This window comes from Spermophilus citellus, assembly GCF_964194105.1.
Source record: "Spermophilus citellus genome assembly, chromosome: 7".
NCBI lineage: Eukaryota > Metazoa > Chordata > Mammalia > Rodentia > Sciuridae > Spermophilus > Spermophilus citellus.
In genome coordinates, this window is record NC_138188.1 from 46062839 (window position 1) to 46086631 (window position 23793).

Sequence of the window (23793 nt, forward strand, 5' to 3'; positions counted from 1 at the left end):
CTAACATAATAGCTGTACTATGATATTTAATATCAATGTAATATTCATAATACAGCATCTGAAACTGATACAATATTTTCCTTGTAGCCATTGATCTTAATAAAAAATTAAACTATAGCATCTTAACTAATATTTAGCTGTCCTCTGGCCTTAAATACCAATATAATATATTCTAGCATCTTCTTTTAAATATTTTGTTTTAGTTATAGTTGGACATAATACCTTTATTTTATTTTTATGTGGTGTTGAGGATTGAACCCAGTGCCCTGAACATGCTAGGCAAATGCTCTACGACTAAGCCACAACTCCAACCCCTATTCTAGCATCTTTAATATAATAGCTGCCCTGTAGCCTTTAATACTATTAAGATATCCAGACTATAGCATCTAAAACCAATTTCATAGCTGTCATTTGAACTTAAATTACCTCATAATAGCCATATTATGATCTCTAAAACTCACACAATAGCTTCCCTATAGCCTTTGTTACTAATATTACATACATTCTATAACTTCAAAAACTGATATATTAGCTGTTTCCTGCCTTTAATATTAATATGATACCCATAATCTAGTATCAAACACTGATCTAATAGCTATCTTGTGATTTTTAATATTAATATTATATCAATATATTACATCTAAAGCCAATATAATAGCTATGCTGTGACCTTTTATTATTATCATGATATCCATATTATACTATCTAAGACTGACAAAGAACTGTCCTATGGCCTTTAATATTTATATTATATTCATATAATAGTATCTAAAACTAGTATAATAGCTGATCTGTGGTCTTCAAAACTGATGTAGTAGCCATACTATAGCATCTAAAGCTGATATAATAGCTTTCCTATTGCCTTGAACACTAATATGATATCCATACAATATCATCTAAAACTGATATAATATTTGCCTATGACCTTTAAAAGTAATATCCATATTGAAGCATCTAAAACTGACATAATAGCTGCACTGTAACCTTCAGCGCTAATATGGCATCTAAGACTAATACAATAGCTGGTTTGTGGTCCCTGATGCTAATGTATTATCTGTACTATAGCATCCTAATGTATATTATACCTGTCCTGTGCCTTTCCGTACTAACATGTTATCTATAGTATAGCACCTGAAACTAATATAAAAGATGAACTGTGAATTTTAATATAAAACCCAAACTGTAGCTTCTGAAATGTATATAAAACTGCTTTGTAGCCTTTAGTGTTAATGTAACTTCCTTACTATAGCATTTGAAACAGGTATAATAGCTGCTATGTGCCCTTAGTATTACTGTAAGATAAATATTATAGAATATTAAACTAATATAATATCTGCCCTGGGTCATTTAATATTTATATAAATATCCATAGTATAGCATCTAAAACTAAAATAATTGCTGCTCTGTGTCCTTTAATACTAATATAATATCCATAATATAGTATCTTAAACAGACTAAAATAATTGCTGCTCTGTGTCCTTTAATACTAATATAATATCCATAATATAGTATCTTAAACAGATATAATAACTGCCGTGTGGCCTTTAATTCTAATATAATATCTATACTATAGCATCTTAAACTGATATAATAGCTGCCTTTAATTTTTACTACTATTGTAATACTCATATGATAACATCTAAAAATTATATAATATATAGATCATTTAATTATAATGTGACATTTAATTATAATGTTATATGTATGGAATAGCATCTAGAACCAATATAATAGTTGCTATGTGTCTTTCAGCATTAATGTAATATCAATAATATACCATACTAAAGTGAAATAATAGCTGACCTGTGGCCTTTTATATTAATAAATATCAACACTATAGCTACTAATATAATAGTTGTAGTGTGGCCTTTAATAGTAATTTAAAACCCATATTATAGTATCTTATACTAATAAAATTGATGCATTTTGGTCCTTAATATAATATCAATACTCTACCATTTCAAAGTAACACAATAGCTTCCCTGTGGGCTTTATTATTAATATAATATTCATAATATAGCATCCAAAAACTAATATAATAATGGCTATGTGACATTTAATGTTAACATCATATCTAAAATGAATGTAATAGTTTTTCTTTAGCCCTAATACTAATATAGTATCCAAATTTTGTCAAGTAAAACTAATATGATAGATGTGACCTTATTACTAATCAGATATCCATATACTAACATCTAAAAGTGACATAAAACTGCCTTGTGGCCTTTAATACTAATATAATATCCATACTATGGCATCCAAAACTAATATAGTAGCTGCCCTATGGACATTAATCTAAATATAATATCTTCATTATAGTTCTTAATGTAATATGATATCTTCTCTGCGGCCATTTTTTTCTTTTTCTCTTTTTTTTACATGTATTTTTTTTGCATTACAATTCTTATTATCTGTGGCCATTAATACTAATGTGCTATGAGTATGTAACACCTGAAAATAAGATAATAGCCACTATGGCCTTTAATAATTTTATGATATTCATACAATTGTACCTAAATAGCTGCCTTTTGACTTTCATTTTTAATATAATATCCATATTGTGCCCTCTACAATTAATAAATATCTGCCCTGCAGTTTTCATTATTATATGATATCCAATCTTTGGCTTTTAAACCTGATATAATAACTGCCATGTGGCCTTTAATACTATTGTGATATCTATACTACAGCATGTAAAACTAATATACTATTAATGCTTTTGCCTTTAATAGTCATTATATCCATACTGAGGTCTATAAAATAAATATAGTAGCTGCCTTCTGACCTTTAATATTAATATAAAATATATACTCTAGCATCTAAAACTCATATAATAGGTGTTCTGCAACATAGGAGCCCTTTAACAAATGAATGGATAGAGAAAATGTAGTATATATACATAATGGAATGCTATGCAGCCTAAGGAAGAATAAAATTATGGCTTTTTTCAGGTAAATGGATGGAGTCAGAGAATATCATGCTAAGTGAATAATGCCAATCCCAGAAAACCGATGGGATGCATGTTTTCTCTGATATGCAGATGCTAATTCACAATAAGGTAAGGTCTAGGGAAAAATAGAGATACATTGCATTAGGCAGAGGGGAGAGAAGGGAAGGGAGTATGGGGATAGAAAAAATAGTAGAATGAATCAGATATTATTACCCCATGTGAAAATATGATTACATGACCTGTGTGATTCTACATTATGTACAATCATAAGAAGGAGAAGTTGTACTCCATTTATGTATGATGTGTGAAATGCATTCTACTGTCATATATAGTTAATTAGAACAAATTTAAAAAGTACATGTTCTATGGTCTTTAAGACTAATATCCATACAGTAGCATGTAAAACTAATGTACTAGATGCCCTGTAACCTTTATTATTAATATGTTACAATAGCATCTAAACTTTTATGATAGGTAACCTATAACCTTTAATACAAATATGATATTTATACTATAGCATCTAAAATCAATAAAATAAATTCCCCTTGGCCTTCAGCATTAATGTAATATCAATATCATAGCATCTAAATCTGAATGTAAAATGCCTTGAATACATTAATATTAATTTGTGATCCATACCACAGCATCTAAAATTTATATTATAGCTGCTCTTTTGCCTTTAATATTAATGTAATATCTATAATATAGCATCTAAAGCTAATATAATAATTGCCTTTTGGTCTATAATATCAGTGGAATATTATGATATACACTCTGTTGCTTCTGTCATTTTTATATTATCCTCAGTGAGGCCTCTGACACTAATGTCTTCACTGTGGTCTCCAATATTAACACAATAACTTTCCTGTGATCTTTAATATTAATGTGCACAGTGTGACCTCTAACATGTATATAGTATCCTTACTGTGGCCTCTAATACTAACACAGTATGCACACAGTTGCCCAAAATACTATTATAATGTCCATGGAGAGGCCTCTAATACTAACATAATGACTTACCTTAACCACTTGCTATGATAATAATATCCAGAGAGTGGACTTTATTACTTATATAAGATCACACTCTCTTCTCTCATATTAATATTAAATATAAAATATTAATATAAGTTTTTACCCTCATACTGCTAATATAACATCTAAAAAGTAACCTCTAATACTAAGGTGGTGTCCACAGAGTCACTTCTCATAACAGATTTTCTTACAAGTGCTATTGTGGCACAAGCATTGACTGAACTGAGTTTGGAAGGGCCAGCCTCTTTAATGACATCCAGTGTGTCTGGTTTCTGGCATGGTATTGACATGTTTGTTTTGAAAGCAGTTGACCTCCTGATAGTGCCAAGCTTACAGGAACCCTGCCATGGTAGTGCAAAGTGCTCTGCATTCTTTCACTCACATTCCCCAGGGGTCATTTCTCTACCAGATTTGTACTTCCACATGAAGCACTGCAGTTTATTTTACTTAATGAAGGGATTCTCCCAGGTGACCACCATAATATCCTGAAATTCAGGACATCAGTGAGTTTCTCCATGGTAATCAGTCCTCACTCTCACCACCTGCCCCAACTAGGAGGAAAAACTCCTTTTCCACTCAGATCCAGGTTTCTTTCCCTGGAACTCTGAGAGTTCTTTTTGAGAGGGGACTCTCTGAATTGATGACTTCAACAGATACACATACACATTTTTGTTTGAATACCTCATTTCAGTTCTATGGGGGTAAATACCTAGGAATAGAGTTGTTGAGTAGTGTGACAATTCATTTAAATTTTTTTTATAGTTGTAGATGAGCAGAATGCCTTTGTTTCGTTTATTTTTATGTGGTAGTGAGGATTGAACACAGTTCCTCATGCACGCTAGGCAAGCATTCTGCTGCTGAGCTACAGCCCCAATCCGACAATTCATTTTTTTATTTAACTTTTTGAAGAAACAGCACACTATTCCACACTAGGGCACACATTTTGTATTGTTAAAGGTATATGTAAATATTACAATTTGTCTTTATCCATACCGATACTTGTTATTTTAAATTATTTTCATTATGGCTATATTAGAAGTGATAAAATTTCACTGTGGTTTTAACTTGCATGTCCATAATGACTGAGATGTTAAATATCTTTTCATGTTTGCTGATAAAGTGCATATTAAAGTCCTTTGTCAAATTTGAAAATTGTTTTTTTGTTTTTGTTGATGAATTATACAAGTCATTTATGTATTACAGATGCAGGACTTTTTCTCATACATATGGCAAAATTTTCTTCCATTTTGTGGGTTGTTGTGTCATGATAAGAAACACATATTTGGTCTCTGCCCCAGTTTTCTGGCACTTAGCTCCTAATCCTTGGATCTATGAAGCAATGTATCTGTTTGATTCCAATGAGGTGGTTTATGGTCTAGGGCCTCTGTGTGGTCCAGGATGACTGGGTACAGTGAAACTAACCCTGTGATTAGAGGGTTGGAACTTGATTATTTCCATACTTTGGGGAGTATTGAGGAGTTGATGGTTCAGCTGATTACAAGTGAGCAATGATTTAATGAATCATGGCTACCGAATGAAGAATTTAGATAAAGCAAAAGGACAGGATTTAAGGACTCTCTGTTACTGAACATGCTGGGAGGGTGCTGCCTGGAGAGGGCATGAAAACTACATGCTCTTTATCACTTACCTTTTCCTGTGTGTGTTGTCATCTTCCTGTTGAAGTATATTATTTGGGATATGTTTGAAAGATATGCTTTATGGTGAAATGGTGATGCTAAGTGCACTGCTTTCCTGGCTTCCTTGAGCCATTTCATCAAATGACTGAAACAGAGAAAGAGATCATGGAAACTCTCATTGCTGTCCACATTGGACAGGAGTAGTAGGCTACCTAGGAGTAGTGGGCCACAGTTGCTTTCAACTGGCATCTGAAGAGAAATCTGTCTTGTGAACCTGAGCCCTTAGGCTGTAGGAGATACTTACCTGCCATCTTCAGGTAAGTAGTATTACAGTTGATATTAGGATTGGGGTTAGGAGTTGTGTTAGTGGTTAAGGTGGGGAAGCGTTTGGGCTTGGTTAGGGAAAGCATGGAGGGTTAGGGTTAGGTTTAGATTTTATGGTCAGATTTATGTGTTAAAGTTAGAGTCAGAGGATTAGAGTTAGTGGTAGATTTGGGGATAGATTTGGGAGTAGGTTGGGAATGGTATTAAGTTAGGGTTTATTCATGAGTTAGAGTTAGCATTAAAGGTTTAAGGTTAGTATTGTTAGGGTTTGAATTTTATTACATGAAGAAGGACAGCAGGAAAGAGAAGTAAGGAATGAGAGTGGGTGGGAGAAGAAAAACGATCACAAAATGATTTGAGATGCTGTTAACCTCCCAAAATTTTGCAGAAAACTGTAATAATGGTTGATGTCAGAATAAATATCAAAAGGTGTTTTAGATGTCAGAAATCAAATTTTGAAGAGAAATGTATGTGGTCAGAATCAACAAATTGGAAGATAATTCAGTTCTTTCATAATTAGAAGTGAATAGGTATATTATTCTCTTGTCTCAGGGATTGTTGGAGTTGAGGCTGGGAACCTTGTGGGTGCATATGTGAAGGAGGCTAGCCTGGGGGTCATAGCTGGGGCCCCATGGAGCAAAATTGACTGAGAGGATTGGAAATTTATGGAAGAAACAAAGAAGGAAGAGTAGAGCTTCTCTCTTTTCATTGCCTTTCTTCTGGAAAATTTTCATGAGATGCTTGCAAGGTTGCCAAGGATCATGATGAATATAGCCCATTTTCATTCTTCATCCCTAACTTCCCTGTCACTGCATAGTTAAAATTTTAAGTTGCACATGGTAGCAAAGGGTCCTCTCTTTAAACAAGATAAATTCTGTGTACTTCAGCCTGTCCTTTCTGTACTTAACCTTGTGCAAGAATAGAGTCTTCTCTATCTTGAAGTGCTAACTTCTGGGGCTGGGAATAGAGCCCTGTGGTAGAGCCTTACATGGCATGTGCAATGCCTGGGACAGGGTTCCGAGGGATGTAATATAAATGTGTGACTGAATGAATGACAACCAAGGAAAACAATTCAGGCAAAAGAAAAACATTTATGAGATGCTAGTAACCTATGAATTTTTCTTCTAATGGAGAAATTAATAATGGAGAATTTAATAATATTTGGTGTCAGAAGAAATATCACAAGGAGTTCAGGTGGACACAAGTTAAATCTTTGAAGATAAATTTTGTGCATGCTTAGGATGAAAGTAATTAGATTATAAAATTGACCTTCCAAAATTAAAATTGGGTAGTTGTTGCAGCCTATGTTAGCAGTGATTCCAAAAACAGAGGCTGGGGGATCATGCAAGCATTGTTGTACTGGCCACTTGTACTGGTCCAAAAGCTGGACCATGAAGAGAAAAAGAATAGCTGAGAGGAATGAAAAGTCACAGAGGAAACAGAGAAGAAAAGTCTACTTTCCCTCTTTTATGTTATCCTTCTTCCAGAAAAGAAAAGTAGCACAAAAGAGAGAACTAAGGAAAGAGTGGGTGGAAGAGGGAATAAAAAGAGAGAACAAAATATTTTTTTTTCATATTTGAGGATTGATAGAGGTTCATGATCCTTTGCAGTCCCTGCCTCTTTGATGTTTTATTTTGAGACAGGTTCTGCCCAGGGTATTTTCAACCTGCCATCCCCATATTCCTCAGCCTCAGACTCCCTAGTCACTGGGACATTTATTTAAGTACAAACATGGGTATCTGGACTTCACCTTTAAGTGGAATAAACAAATTCAGCATGCCTCTGGTTGTCTATCATGAGCTTAGCATTGTAGGGGTGTCGCGACCCCTTGCCCGCAAGGAAGACGCAACAACAGGAATCTTCTTTCAGCCGTTTATTCAGGCCCCTGATGTTTCTTCTTCTCCCCCTCGGACGCCCCTCCCAGCCTTAATAAAGCATCCCAAGCCCCAATGCGAAGCTGCTACGTGGAGCTTTCTCATAGGGTGTCAAAACATCACGTGCCAACTCTCCCAAATAAGGAGTTGTTTGTCACAGACCACAGCGGAGCCAGCGCCATCTTGTAATGGCGACCACAGTCCGAAGAAACGGCTCACCACATAGGGGAATGCTGGATATTGTGTACCTTGAAGTGCTAACCTCCCAGGGATTGGGATGTGGGGTCAGGGGTAGGACCTGTCTGTGGAATGTGTTATTCCTGGGATTAGATTCTCAGGATTCTACATAAATAAATGCATGGAAGGCAACCAAAAAATAAAGCAAATTAAAAATGTTTGTGGGATACTTGTAACCTGCAATATTTTATTCTAACAAGTTAACAACTGTGGTTGTTGTCAGAAGTATCACAGTGTATTCAAGAGGACATAAGTCAAATCTGTGAAGAGAAAGTTTGGACACAATCAGGATGAGTAAACTGGAAGACAATTTGAACCTTCCATAATGAGAATCAGGTATGGGTGGTAGCCTGTGTTACCAACAATTCCAGAAGCTAGGTTTTGGGGGAGCATATGAATGCAGGTGTGGAAGTCTAGCTTGAGAAACACAGCCAGGAGTCTAAGGAGAAAAGAAAAGGCTGAGAAGAATGGAAAGTCATGGAAGAAACCATGAAGAAAAAGTTGAGTGTCTCTTTTGTGCTGCCTTTCTTCCTGGAAGCTTCATGCTGTTGGAGAACTTTGAGGTTCCTCTATCTTGAGATATTAAACTCTCATGGCTGGGGATGGAGCTCAGTGGTAGAGTCATTCCCTGGAATGTGTGATGCCTGGGAATGAACTCAAAGGACTGCTGTATAAATTGTGAATGAATGAATAATAACCAGAAAACAATATAAGGCAAAAACTTTTATTGGATGCTAGTAACCTGTAAATTTTTTTTTTTTTTTTTTTTTTTTGCTAGTTGAGAATTTAACTACTGATGATGACAGAAGAAATATAGATGTGGTAGGATGGGGTGCCAGCAATAGGAGTGGCAGCCGGTAGTAGCAGCTTTTTCAGAAGCTGAGGCTGGGGATCATGTGAGTGCAGGAATTACAGGCCTGTTTTCAGCTAACACAGCAGAGAAACTGAAGAGAAGAAGAAGGTGAGAGAGGAACAGAAAGTTATGGACAAACAGAAAAGAGAATGTCTACTTTCTTTTTCTTCCTGGAATAAAGGCAGCATTAAAGAGAGGAACTAGAAAAGAGAAAGTAGAGGGAATGAAAGAAAGCACAAAATAAATTTATGATTTGAGCAGCTGAGGAATGAACTTAGGTGCACAGTACCTACAGCTCCAGGCTCTTTTATATTTTATTTTGAGACAGAGTTTCATGAGGCTGCCCAGGATAATTTTCTTCCATCTCAGTTACCTTAGTCATTGGAAAGTTTCTTTAAAATGTGTATCAAAGAAGTCTGCATCCAGTTTAAGGTAGAAAACCAAATTCTTTGTGCCCTAGGCTGTATTCCCTGGGGCTATATTTATAGGAACACAAAGCCTTCTGTAGTTCAAACTGCTCACCTCCTGGAGCTAGAGGCTTTCCTTGGAGCCTTGAAGCCTGAGATTGTATTCCCAGGACTGTGATATAAATAAGTGAATGAACAAAGGAGTGAATGACAGCCAAAGAAACAAAATCAGTCAGAACAAAAACATGTATGGGATGCCAGAAACACAAACTTGTTTTCTAGATGAGATGTTTACTCTGGTTGGTGTTGGAAGAAACATCAAAACATGTTCAAATGGACAGTGAAATATTCAAAGAGAAGGTTCTTATAGGATCTGTAGGAACAACTTGGAAGATAATTTAGACCTCCCAAATCAGAAAGAGGTAGGTGTGGCAGTCTGTGGTACCCATGATTCCAGAAGCAGAGGGTGGGGTTTGACCTAAGTGCAGGTGTTCTGGCTCATCCTTGGGGAACACAGCTGGGACACTTGGAGAAAAAGAAGGGCTGAGAGGAATTAAAAGTCATGGAAGAAGGAAGAGAAAGGAAAGGAAAGAGAAGGAAAAGTCAAGTTTATCTCATTCTGCCTTTCAAGAAAGGAAAGAATGGGCTGGACACAGTGGTGCATGCCTGTAATCCCCCAGTGTCTTGGGAGGCTGAGGTAAGAGGATTGTGAGTTCAAAATCAGCCCCAGCAACAGAGAGGCCCTAAGCAACTCAGTGAGACCCTGTCTGTAAATAAAATACAAAAAAGGGCTGGGGTTGTGGCTCAGTGGTTGAGTGCCTCTGAGTTCAATCCCTGGTACCACCCCCCACCAAAAAAAGAAAGAAACAAAAAGAAAGAAAGAAAGAAAGAAAGAAAGAAAGAAAGAAAGAAAGAAAGAAAGAAAGGAAGGAAGGAAGGAAGGAAGGAAGGAAGGAAGGAAGGAGAAAACAAGGAGCTTGCTGCCTCTCAGCCCCAGCCTCTTTTTGCTTTTTTTTTTAAATTTAATATTTTATTTGTTCTTATTTTGCTGCAAATCTGTTGCTTCAGTATATAAAAATAATACCAGCAAATGCAGCCTATTACAAAATTAGAACAGTATTGTTCTTCTGACACTGTATGACAAACAATTTTTTTCACTCCCAAATTTTTTTCAAAGGGAAGATTATTAAGTATCTTGACCACAATCCAGGGATGGTTGTAAACAAGTTACAATACTATAAAGGCTTATAACAAGATTGTCCTTGGATTCCATAATTTTAAAAGTAGTTTTAACTATAGATCAATGTCATGAATTCTGAATACCAGAGCCTAAGGCCTACTATAAAATCATAAGGAATTGTAAAAAGATGCATATTGTTGTATTTATCTGCAATTCTTGGGAAGTTAAGGCAGTATCTTCCCCAGTAGTAGTGTTGAGAGTTGTTTCTTTTTAAATATTCTCACCCCCACTAATTTAGGACAACTGTACTGAAGCTATTTCACATGAGTTTATTTAGGGTGCTATTTCTATATCAATAGATTTCACATATTTCTCAAATGCCTCTTCACTCATTAAGTCATCTAGTTCCAAAAGGTCACTTGTCATCTTCCTCGGCCAGCCATCTCCATAACAAGGTTTGTTCACAAGCCCTGGGTTTTCTTCAAGTGTGTCACTAATTTCAGTTCCTTCTTCTGATAGAGGGGAACGGTGTTCACTGGCAGCTTTCATACTTTCCAAAGCACCAAACTAATCTTGTTTTTTTTTTTTAATTTTGTCTCAATTGCACATAAACTACAGTAAATAATATCTCCCAGACCTACATGTGCAAAACTGCTGATTCCCACTATTCCAAAGCTATTTTCTATTATCCACTCAGGTTTCTCTGTGACTTTACACATTGAAAGCAGAGTAGTCCTGTGCATAGCCATCAGGGCTGAGGCTTGCATGCTCTATACCACTCACAGCACTGTGTGCACGAGTTTACAAAGGGTCACCACCCTGCACCAGCCACCAAGGGGTCTGGATCAGATTGAGCCCTGTATGAAACAGAGTCTTGTGAGGCTGCCCAGGATCACTTGGAACTTGCCATCCTCCCATTTACTAGCCTCAGCTTACACAGGTACCACAAGATGTATGGGCTTCTTCTTGATGTTAGCTAAATAAATTTTTGTGCCTCAGGCTATATCTCTTGGTTTTAGAGGTGTTGGGAAAAAAGGATTCTTCAAATTCTCCTTTTTTTTTGGTGGTACCAGGGATTGAACCCAGGGGTGCTTAACCACTGAGTCACATCCCCAGCCATCTTTTATATTTTATTTAGAGACAAGCTCTCACTGAATTATTTAGTGCCTCGTTTTTTTTGTTGTTGTTGTTGTTTTGTTTTGTTTTTGTTGTTGTTGTTGTTTTTGCTGAGGCTGGCTTTGAACTCAAGATTCTTCTATCTCAGCCTCCTGAGCCACTGGGATTATAGGTGTGCACTACCATGCCCAGTGGGATTCTTCCAATTCTTGAACTGCTCACCTCCCAGGGGTTTACATGTGTCTTCAGGTGAGAAGTTAGCCACTGTTGGTGGCAGAAGAAACATCAAATCATGTTCAAGAGGCTACAAGTCAAACCTGTGAAGAGAAATTATGTGTGAGATCAGGATGAACAAAGTAGAAGATGATTTAGACCTTCCAAAATTAGGAAGAGGTAGGTGTGGATGCCTGGGGTACCAATAATTCCTGACACTGAGGTTAGTGAGTCCAGTGAGCACATGTTCTGGCCAACCTGGTTGAACACAGTCGAGATCCTGAGGAGGAAAAGAAGGCTGAGAGGAATGGAAATACATAGAAGAAGCAGAGAAGGAAAAGCTGAGTTTCTATTTTTTTTTTTTTTTTGCTACCATGAATAGCAGCAGCACAAATGAGAGAAATAAAGAGAGCGAAGACTGACTTCCAGCTGCATAGGTAAACCTTCAAGTGTCCCAAGAGTCTCTGGACCTTGCAAAACACCTACCATGTTCAGAGTCCTTTGCCAAGTTCTGGTTTCACTGTTGTGCTCTGTGCAGCTTTGGACCAGGACTGAAGGTACAAGGAAACTTTCTGAAAGAGCACCATGTGCCCATTTGTCCAATTGGGGTCCTAGTAGCTTCAGTGAACCAGTAGAGCTGGCCTCCATCTCCTCTTTTCCTGGGAGATTGGTAAGGCTTAATGATGCCAACAGCCTCTACTTGCCTGGCTTGGAAGGGGCGACTCCTGGTCTGGCCTGCATGGATGACCAGTCAAATTGGACAGCAGACACTCTGGGCAGAGAAGAAGTTATATTTTAACCTGGGATGATCCAGGACACACTTGAGGGATCTGACCAAAGCCACTTCTGGCACCTAGGAGGTTGCAAAGTAAGTTTGAAGTTAGCAAATGCTCTTGGGTAAGAACCCAGACTCCATTGTCTGGGGAGTGTGCAGCCAGGTGTCAAATCCATCCCAGGCCAGGGTTCTTATGATTGGAGCTCAGAGGGAGTGAGACAGGTATTGGTCCAGGCAAAGATGAGGATTAGGTTTAGCTGGGTGAATGCCCCTCACCCTGGTTCTCACCCTTCAGCTGCTCTTGGGACAGCATCCTATCCCCAGAAGCAATATCTGCCCCAGAGAACACTGTCCCTGTCAAGGACTGAGATCCCTCCTTCCTTGTCTTGGAGATGGTGAAGTGTGGTGGAGTAGCTGGGAGTGGGGGCTGGAGTTGTGCTCAGGAATCCAGGTGTGCTGCATGCCAGCATGTGGCCCAGGGTAGTTACTTCAATGCTCAGAACCCATTTTAACCCCATCAGTAGGGTATACAAATGTCTCAGTACAAGGCTGGTATGACACTCAGGTGTAATATTCACAATTTCTGTGGGAAAAGTGGCTTAATTGTTTTAGGTCAAGTTCACATTCTGACAAATCAAGTATTGAATCTCTCCAACCTGGTCCAAAAGAGTGCAGTTAAGAATTCAGCAGATGTGGCCAGCTATCCCTGGATGGAGGACAGAGGTCTGCCTTCAAATGTCATCCACACTTCTCAATGTTAGCCATACTGAAGCCTAGCCCCTCTTCAAGGTCAAGATGGGGAAACCAAAATTATATGGTAAGCATTAGGGTTAGGGTAGGAATTATGGTCAGGGTTGTTCCTGTGAGGGGTAGAAGCTTCCCTGCCCTTTTCCACCACTACCCAGAAGCACACCCCTGCTCCTACCCAAGCCACCCACAACACCCTGCTGCCTGCTCTCCCTAGAACCCTCCCTTAAAACCTATTAGCCTCTTTCTTGCCAAAAGCACAGCCAACAAACCTCCTCTACTGTCCCTCACTGATGATTCCCTTGGAGCCTTGTTGGCACCAGTGCCTGGGCCAGGGCTCTTCTCCACAGTTATGGGGATGATAGCTTGCTTAGATGCATACGTCTCACTGCTGATGGGATACCCCATCCTTGGTCCTGCCACTTTATTGGATGAGGACTTTGGCTTGTGGCCTGCCATCCTCATGGGGTATTCTACTTCTTCCCAGCTACCAGTCCTCAAGTGGCTCAAGGGTCCTTGTGGGTGGCTTTGTCAAGGACTACACCTGGACCCTGTGGCCTACCCTTAGTAGTCTGGTAATGACCCACCACTGTACCATGTGGGGGCCCCCTGGTGTCTGTCTCACCATTTCCCATAGCCTCATGTCCTAAAGGACATGGATCACTCATGCTCTGGTCTGTTGCCTGTATCTGGCTTACTCTGTGAACCCTGAAGAAATCTCTCCTCCTCCTCCTACTCTATGTGCATCTGCTGCTCACCCAAGGACTACCAAGCTATGCAAGTGGACTTGCCTTCCACTGGTCCTTCTTTTGCATCATGAACCTGAACAGATGCTCAGAGAACATACTTCAGATCCAGAGCATGGTGTGAAGACCTCACAGCCTGACCTCCCTCTCACTTTCCCTACCCAAGCACCTGGTTTCTGATGAAGGCTGTGTGTGGCTGGAGTGTAAATTACACCAGCCTGCTCACTTGCCTAGGTGGCTAGCCATGGAGACAAAGGTTTAGACTCTGGACATTCACCATTGTTCTGCATCTGCCAGACAGCATACCCCATGCCCCACAGGCCAGAGAGCAGGAAGAGCACTGCAATCTGGGAGGAGCATGGGTGCCACAGTAGGAGCGACATGATGCAGGAGAGGTGGGTTGCTGCACCTTGGTCAGAGGGAGGAAGCTAGGACAGGAAGTGGCCAGGGGCACTCAGAACCCCCAGTAGAGGAGACACATTTACGTCTCTGCTTCTTGCCTAGCCATTTTACATAATGTGAACAGATTGCTGTTCTACTCTGTAAGCTGGTGTGGTGTGTGTCCTACTCTAAATTAACACTCTGGGCACCATACCTGCCTGGGTGAATCTGCTACCCTGGTGCTCAGCTGCCTCAGCCTGGAGGGCTGTGGGCCATCTTGTCTGGACCTCAGGAGGCTTCTGCATTGAGGGGACCCAGACAGTGACTGGAGAAGAACTTCTCATTAGGGTAAGCTTAAGGCCCCTGGTAAAGTGTTCCTACAGGGCTTCTTGGCACCTGTGTAGTCAGTCCTCACACACACTGTAATCTGGCACCCTCTTTTCACTGCAAGCATGTAGATGGCTATCCTGCCTGTGTATTGGGAGATTTTCCCATACATCAGGGAGCAGACTCCAGTGGTGACAAAAAAGCAGATCACCATGTATCCAACAAACAGGATGCCCAGGAGGCAGGTGGTGAAGGACTGCCATGGGCTACCACCATCAGTGGTATCTGCAATCCTCTGGGGCTAAAGCCGGAAGCTGCCCTGTGCTGCTTAGAATGAGTGGCCCTGGGATAGCAGGCACACTTGTTTGGCATGAAACATTTCTCTAGATCCAGCACAGGAGAGAAACACTAGTATTTGTAGGAAAATCCCCTTTTTGGTCAGTTCTGAAAAGAGATAGTTTGGACATACTTCTGCATAGAGTTATCTGTAAATTCTGTACTGTGTGTTATCATCTATGCATTGTTTCACAACACTAGGAGGGACTATCTTCCACCAACCCTATCACTTCCTACTAGGTCTAAAGACAAAAGAAAATGGATTGAAGATGAGGTGATTAGAACTAGAGGCTAGGAATTGGGAAGCTACTCTTTCAGTCACAGTAAGTCACCAGGCACCCTCAGCAGCACACTTTCATCCCTAGGCAGAATCAATACCCAGGAGAGGGGCCTAGACTTGAGGCTTTCCCCATCTAGACTGTTGGTTGGAGTCATGGTTGGAGCCACATGAGAGTTCTGATAGGTTTGGGGATATCCAAAATGCCAAGTGAACTTTTGGTTGTCCTGTTGGCCTCTTTTGAACCTCCAAGATTCTCCCTCAGACTGCCTTAAGAGTAGGCTTGCCATATGAAATCCATGTCACCCAAACATTGCATGGGGGCACACTTGTCCATGAAAGATTCTTGGCTTATCTGAAATTCAGATTTGATGGATGGATGCCTTATATGTTATTGGGTTGGCACTTCTGCTGGGAGGAAGGGGTGATGGGAATGAGGCAGGTACACCTCTGAAGGTAGGCCAGGGGGACACAGGCTGGCCAGTTCAGCCTTGATCTGGTCTCTGCAGCCTCCTCAAAACTGCCTCATTTCCATGGTGTGCTGGGGACCAGGATGATAACTCCCACCAGGACTTAAGTTCTGTGAGTTGGAAAGTACTTTGAGATTGGTATTTTGAGTCACACACTCAACTATTGCAGGGCTGGGAACTCCATGGGCCATTCCCACCCTGGGCCCTGGGTGGGTGGTGTTTGGACACTCTGTGTCCTTCAGGTGCACATGCATTGGGCATGGTGAGCTTGGTTAGGTAAACCTAGCCCACCATTGCCTCATCAAGGCAGAGGTCCTGAAGATGGTAGTGCAGAATATCCTAGTCCTCTCTGAACCATGTATGTCAAAGACCCTGGAGCACCCCAATGTGATTCAGATATTTCAGGTTATTAGGACCCTCAAAAATATCTACATCATGATGGAGCATGAAGGTGGGGAACAGCTACTTCAGTATATTACATGTGGTGGCATGCAGGAGCAGGAGGCCTGGAGAATCTTCAGGCAGATAGTGTGTGCCATGGGCTACTGCCATGAGAAGAGTGTCATACATCAAGACCTGAAGCCAGAGAACATCATGGTGGATGCCAGAGGCAATATAAAACTCATCAACTTTGGTCTCAGCACCAGGTTCATGGCTGGGCAGAAGCTGGACAATTTCTGGGTTACTCTTACATACCTTGCCCCTGAACTTGTCCTGTGACAAGAGTATGAGGGCCCCCAGTGGACATCTGGAGCCTGGGTGTCCTCCTGTATTTTATGTTGACAGGGAGCTGCCCATTTATGGTGAACACCACTGAGGAAGTGCTGATGAGGATCATTCATGCAAGATACCACATCCTTCACTCTGTTCCCATTAAAACATGAAGGCTCATCCATAAAATACTGACTGTGAACCCCAAGAAGAGGCCCACAGTCAAGTAAATCTTACAGCAGTCATGGCTGAGGCAAGGTGAGCAGTATATACCATGTGACTATAGTGAGGCACTTACTAAACACCCAGACCCCACAACCATTAGAATCCTGTTTGATATGGGTTTTGATCCATGCCAAACCTGGGTGTCTCTGGCCAAGAGAAAGTTTGATGCAAAGATGGCTACACACCTGATACTGAAGCATCAGAAAAGCCAAGGGGTAGGGTGCTATCTGTTCTGGGTCACCTACCAAAGATTGTGGAGGGATGCAACCTAGAGTCAGACTGGGAGGCACTGCTGAGAGTGGGGACCCCTGCAGGCAGGAAGTGGAGAGGAATGGCAGGCAGGCTGTCACTTCTGATGCCCTTCTGCCCTGGCCATTGGAAGTCTGTGCCTCCAAGGATTATGTCTCACCCATGCCCCAAGGATCTTTCTGATGTCCCTGTCCTCTCACAGAGGAGCACAGGGATCCTGCCCTTTGCACCTTCCCCTTGCCCTGTGAGCATCAGTTGCCCAAGGAGGCCCAATGGCCACATCCACAAGGCATGGCCCTGGCAACAGAAATGGCTAAAAGTGGGTGAGGAAGAGTATCACTACTTGTATCCAATGACTGTGCAGCTACATGCAATGTGTCAGCAATAAAGTGGCTTTAATAACAGAGAAGAAACATGTCACATCCATAAACAATGTGGCTTCAGGGGAGTAGAGAGCTGAGCCAGACAATGCCAGTGGACAGCCAGCCTGAGTATCCTCTGTCCCCACCTGTGTAAGATGTCAGAGACTGTTCTGCCTGGGACACTTCATCCTGCCCTGCTCCTCTGTCCTTTCCCCCAGTCTCCTGAGTTGTTTCTTAATAAATTTGTTATAGACAAATTTTGTCATAAAATTATTGTTCCAATAATATTTAGATTTAAATGTAGGCTGATTAAAATAAAGGTGGGGCCCCAGAGTGAGGGCAGGGGCCCACCAGCCATCTTCTGTAAGGCCTGGACCACTGTGCCTCCCTCTGCAGTGTGGATAATCACTGGCCTTTAGTTAGAATAGGTGAGACTCACTCACCTTGAATCTGTGTAGTTGGTCACTCACCTTGAGCCAGCATAGAGCATTACTTGTTTTGACCTAGTACAGACAGACTTGCTATATGGATCTGATATGGATGGAGTCTCTCCCCTTGAGCCAGTGTAGACATGACTTTTAGCTGGTGACCTTGGCCCAGAGGAATCCCTCCCTGAGGGTTGTGGACAGGGTGAGTAGCAATGGTTGGAGAAATCACTTCTGAGAAGGCATGGATGTTCTCAATATTCTATGGCATCATTTTCATAATAATGTGTGCAGGGAAGGAAGAGGTGAGCCAGTGGGCAGGGATGGGCATGCCTGCAACAATGGTGGATGCTTCTGCATCTGCCACGCAGCCTCCCTGCTCATAATCATCTCATCACTGTTGCTAAAGGTATTGGAGAAGGAGTACAGAGGATTTCAGGAGTGGAGATGCCAATCCTTCTTTTGGATGCAATTTACTACTTTTCAGCCAACCACAATTGTGGTACTTTCCTTCAAATTGCCACCTAGGAAACTAATGCAGGTAGCCATTGCTCAGAATAAACCCCACCATCCTGACATTGATATCTAGGTCTGTGTGATCTTCCCTAGGTCTCCCATGCTTCACTGTGGACACGTGGGTTCCCAGGCTGCCTCTGTGTTTGTCGACTCTGTTTGTCTAAGTGGCTGGACTCCTCCTGTGTGTCTCTGGTCACCTTGCCAGGGAAGTTGGGTGTATCCACCTCACACACAATCATGCATGATTCTGTCTCGATTCCCTGATCCCAGTTGACCACCACGAACTCATTGCACAGTATGAAACAGAATAGAAACTTCCAAAGAGCAAAGTTCTACTGTTCTGTGTCCTGTTTTATCAGCTGTATCTAAAAGAATTTTTACTTGTTTATTTTAATGTGTTCATTAGATTTGTGTGTGTGTGTGTGTGTGTGTGTGTGTGTGTGTGTGTGACAAGAATCATCTGGAGTAAATTAAGCTGGCTTGCTGTTTGTTGGGTTAAGGTAGGAAGTTAAACCAACAGGACTGAGTCTCAGGAAAGATTGCTGGGAGGCAGAAATCAAGATCTTTACTAAAAACCCAGGCTTCAAAGTGGAGCCAGAGGAGGGTGGGCACAGGAGGGTAGGGTGAGGGAAGAGCTTTGGAGGGAGGATGGTCATGGCCAATTGGATTGCTCACCACGGGACTGTGGATGAGGCCCTGGCTTGTTATCCTATGGGCATGTTCTGGAGTTTCTTCTCAGATGTCATGCTGTCCTTGGAGTTGCATTGTGGACTCTGGCTTCATGTGTGTGCACATGAACATCTGGGCCCATGAGCACACTCCCAGGTTGTGCAGGTGAGTCCTTATAGATTGGATGTCACATTTTTGAAGTCTCCACGCCTGTCATTGATGACCTTTCAGGGCCAGAGCTGAAGAGAAGGAAAACCCAGCACTGTCTGAAGTTGGAAGGAATGGACCATTCTCCAAGGAGGGCTCATTCTGCATAAAGCTCCAGGTGGGCAGATGTTGACACAGCAGAGTGAATGAAGAGTCAGCTTTTGAATTCCCGAGTTAAGATTCTTACTTTGCAAAGCACCTGGTGGGGAAGGCCTGGTAGGTTTTTGTTTTACTTTATTTTTTGCAAACAGAATGACCAAACAAAGAGGAGGAAGTCAGGGAGCAGAAGTGAGGGAACATTGTATCGGGAGACTTCCCTAGTGAAAGAGATGATCCATAGAGTGCAAAATGAAGGACCTGTGGCATGGGAACATTTACAAATCAGAGCAGGAGCCGTTCTCTTGAAATAGCAGGCTGTACCTGGCAAGGTGTAATCTCAGCAGCTCAGGAGGTTGAAGCAGGAGGATGACAAGTACAAAGCCAGCCTTCTGAACTTAGTGAGAACCTAAGCAAACTTAGCAAGACCTGCCTCAAAATTTAAAAAAAAAAAATAAACAAAAATGGCTGGGGATGTAGCTCTGTGGTTTAGGATTTAGTGTCCCTGGGTTTAATCCCCCAATCCCCCTGCCCCCCCACCAAACAAACAAACAAACAAACAAAACACCAGGTAGAACCTGAAGGATGGGGTGCTCTGAACACATCTGTTTAGCCCTGCACACCAGGGGACTCCCCTTGGATTTCAGGAGCTGACTTAACAGAGTCCCCCAATAGGCTTCAGGACTAGAGTGGGTTGGTGCTGTGTTATTCCCCCAGGTCCGGGAGAAGATGCTCAGGGATCTGTAAGGGATGTTCTGGAGTGGCTGGAGTTGGGCCCAGTAACAAGGGAACCATTTAGACTTGGGCCGGGAAGTGGATGTGGAAGAAAAGTAATCTCTTGTTCTTGGTTTAGACATGAAACTAGCAGAGCTTGTTGAATGCCATTTTCTTCTTCAAGTCTTATTTCATATTAAGTATTTCCTTGACATCTCTCTTTATTTCCCTGGCATCTCTCTTAGTACTATGCCTTGAGCAATATACGTCACTGTGTGAATAATGCCAGCTGGAACAGCTTCATGAAGGCTGAGGTGCACAGGTCAAGAAGTAGAAGGCTCCAGTCTTCTGGGGGAGGCATCAGGGAATGACCAAGCCCAACCCCCATAAAAGTTCTGCTCAGGCCTCTCATGCTTGCTTTGCTCAAACATGTTTACAGTCACGTCCTCACAGAGGGCCCTCATCTTTTATCACACTGCCATAATTAAAGTCATCCATCCCAGACAGGGCCCACTTTGTTTGGTTCATCTTCTCTGGATAGGTTCACATAAAAATCTACTTTACACTGTAGTACCTAGAAAATCAATTTATTTAAAAATTTTGGTATGTTGCCTTTTGTCAGATGATGGTGCATATGTAACCCAGGCTTCTGTCTTGGCTTGGGAGGCAGGTGACCTTCAAGCCAACCTCAGCACATGGACATGACTTCAGATTAGCCATAGCCATGGCCCAGATTGTTAACACATCCTTTTCTCTTTCTGTGTGCTCTTAATTTCATTATTTCTAGATTTACTTCCTTTTAGATACACATTCAGTTTTTAGAAAATTTTGTAATATCATGGGCACACTGTTGTGAGCAGTGTTGGAAGAACCACAGTAGAGCTAGATGTGTTTGAAATGCAATTATATTTAATATACTCTTAACACACAGAGAACGGTGCTATTCCCATTTCACCCAGCCAGCAAGTCCCTCAGATGTAATAGATCATGTTCCATCCATAGTGCGATGTCTCTGGGCCGCAGAAGTGGTCTCTCTCTTTTTTTTTTTTTATTTTTTATTGGTTGTTCAAAACATTACAAAGCTCTTAACATATCATGTTTCATACATTAGATTCAAGTTGGTTATGAACTCCCAATTTTACCCCATATACAGATTGCAGAATCACATCGGTTACACATCCACATTTTTACATAATGCCCTATTAGTAACTGTTGTATTCTGCTACCTTTCCTACCCTCTACTATCCCCCCTCCCCTCCCCCCCCTCCCATCTTCTCTCTCTACCCCATCTACTGTAATTCATTTCTCTCCTTGTTTGTTTTCCCATTCCCCTCACAACCTCTTATGTGAAATTTTGTATAACAATGAGGGTCTCCCTCCATTACCATGCAATTTCCCTTTTCTCTCCCTTTCCCTCCCACTTAATGTATCTGTTTAATGTTGATCTTTTCTTCCTGCTCTTCCTCCCTGCTCTGTTCTTCGTTGTTCTCGTTATATCAAAGAAGACATTTGGTATTTGTTTTTTAGGGATTGGATAGCTTCACTAAGCATAATCTGCTCTAGTGCCATCCATTTTCCTGCAAATTCCATGATTTTGTCATTTTTTAGTGCTGCGTAATATTCCATGGTGTATAAATGCCACAATTTTTTTTATCCATTCATCTATTGAAGGGCATCTGGGTTGGTTCCACAGTCTAGCAATTGTGAATTGTGCTGCTATGAACATCGCTGTGGCAGTATCCCTGTAGTACGCTCTTTTAAGGTCTTCAGGGAATAGTCCGAGAAGGGCAATAGCTGGGTCAAATGGTGGTTCCATTCCCAGCTTTCCCAGGAATCTCCATACTGCTTTCCAAATTGGCCACACCAGTTTGCAGCCCCACCAGCAATGTGCAAAAGTACCCTTTTCCCCACATCCTCGCCAGCACTTGTTGTGGTTTGACTTCATAATGGCTGCCAATCTTACTGGAGTGAGATGGTGTCTTATGCAATGGAGGAAGGATAGCATCTTCAACAAATGGTGCTGGGAAAACTGGAAATCCATATGCAACAAAATGAAACTGAATCCCCTCCTCTCGCCATGCACAAAAGTTAACTCAAAGTGGATCAAGGAGCTAGATATCAAATCAGAGACTCTGCGTCTGACAGAAGAAAAAGTTGGCTCCGATCTACATATTGTGGGGTCGGGCTCCAAATTCCTTAATAGGACACCCATAGCACAAGAGTTAATAACAAGAATCAACAAATGGGACTCACTTAAACTGAAAAGTTTTTTTCTCAGCAAGAGAAACAATAAGAGAGGTAAACAGGGAGCCTACATCCTGGGAACAAATCTTTATTCCTCACACTTCAGATAGAGCCCTAATATCCAGAGTATACAAAGAACTCAAAAAATTAGACAATAAGATAACAAATAACCCAATCAACAAATGGGCCAAGGACCTGAACAGACAATTCTCAGAGGAGGACATACAATCAATCAACAAGTACATGAAAAAATGCTCACCATCTCTAGCAGTCAGAGAAATGCAAATCAAAACCACCCTAAGATACCATCTCACTCCAGTAAGATTGGCAGCCATTATGAAGAAGTGGTCTCTTGACTGTCAGATGCCAGTAGCTCAACTGGGAACCTGAGCGGCAGCAGTTCACGGTGACAGCAGGGCAACACTAGTGGTGCTGTGGGGAGAGTGAGAGTGCATACATCATGGCAGATTTAGGGAGTCTCTGAATGTTCACTTCCCTGAGTGTCCCCTTCTGGTGGCTGATGGTAGCAGAGTAGAAAGTCTCTGAGCATTTGCCTCTCTGTGTCCCTCTCTCTGAGGAGCATTCCCGCCCGCGCCGCCCGGGTCCGAGTAGGCGGGGCGGGTGGGGTGGGGCGGAGCCGCGCGGGGCGGGGCAACCAGGCCAAGGCCGGGGGCGGGGCCGGGCGGCACCATGGCGGCGGCGGCGGCGGCTTCTTCGGAGGCGCCGGCAGCGACTGCCACGGCAGAGCCCGAGGCGGGAGACGAGGACAGCCGCGAGGTCCGAGTGCTGCAGAGCCTGCGGGGCCGGGCTGAGGGGCTTCCCCGGCGGCAGCGGCCGCAGGCTGAGGGGGCAATGGGCGCGCTGGGTTGGCGTCGCCGCGCTGGATGGTGGGCCGAGAGGGCCGGTGAGGCGCGGCGCGGGCGAGGCTGGAGGGGGTGTGTTGGGGGAGGCGTCGCCTGGACAGGGCGGCGTGGGCTGCGGCCACCCCTCTGGGGAGGGAGTGGAGAGCGGGCAGCGCCGGCGGAGGCGGCCTGGGCGCGCGGGCGTGAGGGGCTCGGCGGCTGGGTGCGGCCGGGGGCGCGGGCGGGGGCGTGAGGAGCTTCAGGCCGCCTTCCGACGCAGGCCTCCGGGCGGCCGCGGACACCGGGGAGCGGCCCCGAGGCGGGTGCGGAGCAGCAATTATGGGGAGGAGCGGCCGGAGGAGAGGCGGCGGCGTGGAAGGGGGGCTGGCCCGAGGGGAGGGGGCTGCCTGCCTCCGGAGCTCCGGAGCCCGTGAGAGCTTGAAAAAGGCGCCCTCAGCGGGAGGAAGCAGGCCGCCCGGGGACCCGGAGGGGGCCGCGCGGCGTGCTGCGAGGGAGCGCGGGAGGGGCTCGGCCGGACACCTGTACTCCGCCCCGCCTCGCTTATTTTTCTACTTTTTTTTTTTTTTTTTTTTTTTTACCAGCGTCAAGGCAATTAACAGCAAAAACCACTCGTCCCTCATCGGATTCAGT

At 42.6% G+C, this 23793-nt stretch overlaps 1 long non-coding RNA gene across 1 annotated transcript in view; it reads left to right on the forward strand.

Moving 5' to 3' along the window:
- The first annotated feature begins 22996 nt into the window (after nucleotides 1-22996).
- The window catches only part of LOC308652843, a 1084519-nt gene continuing 1083722 nt past the window's right edge, over nucleotides 22997-23793 (forward strand). The window contains exon 1 of the long non-coding RNA XR_014022909.1: nucleotides 22997-23077. This is a non-coding gene — a long non-coding RNA (uncharacterized lncRNA). The remainder of the gene's footprint in view (nucleotides 23078-23793) is intronic.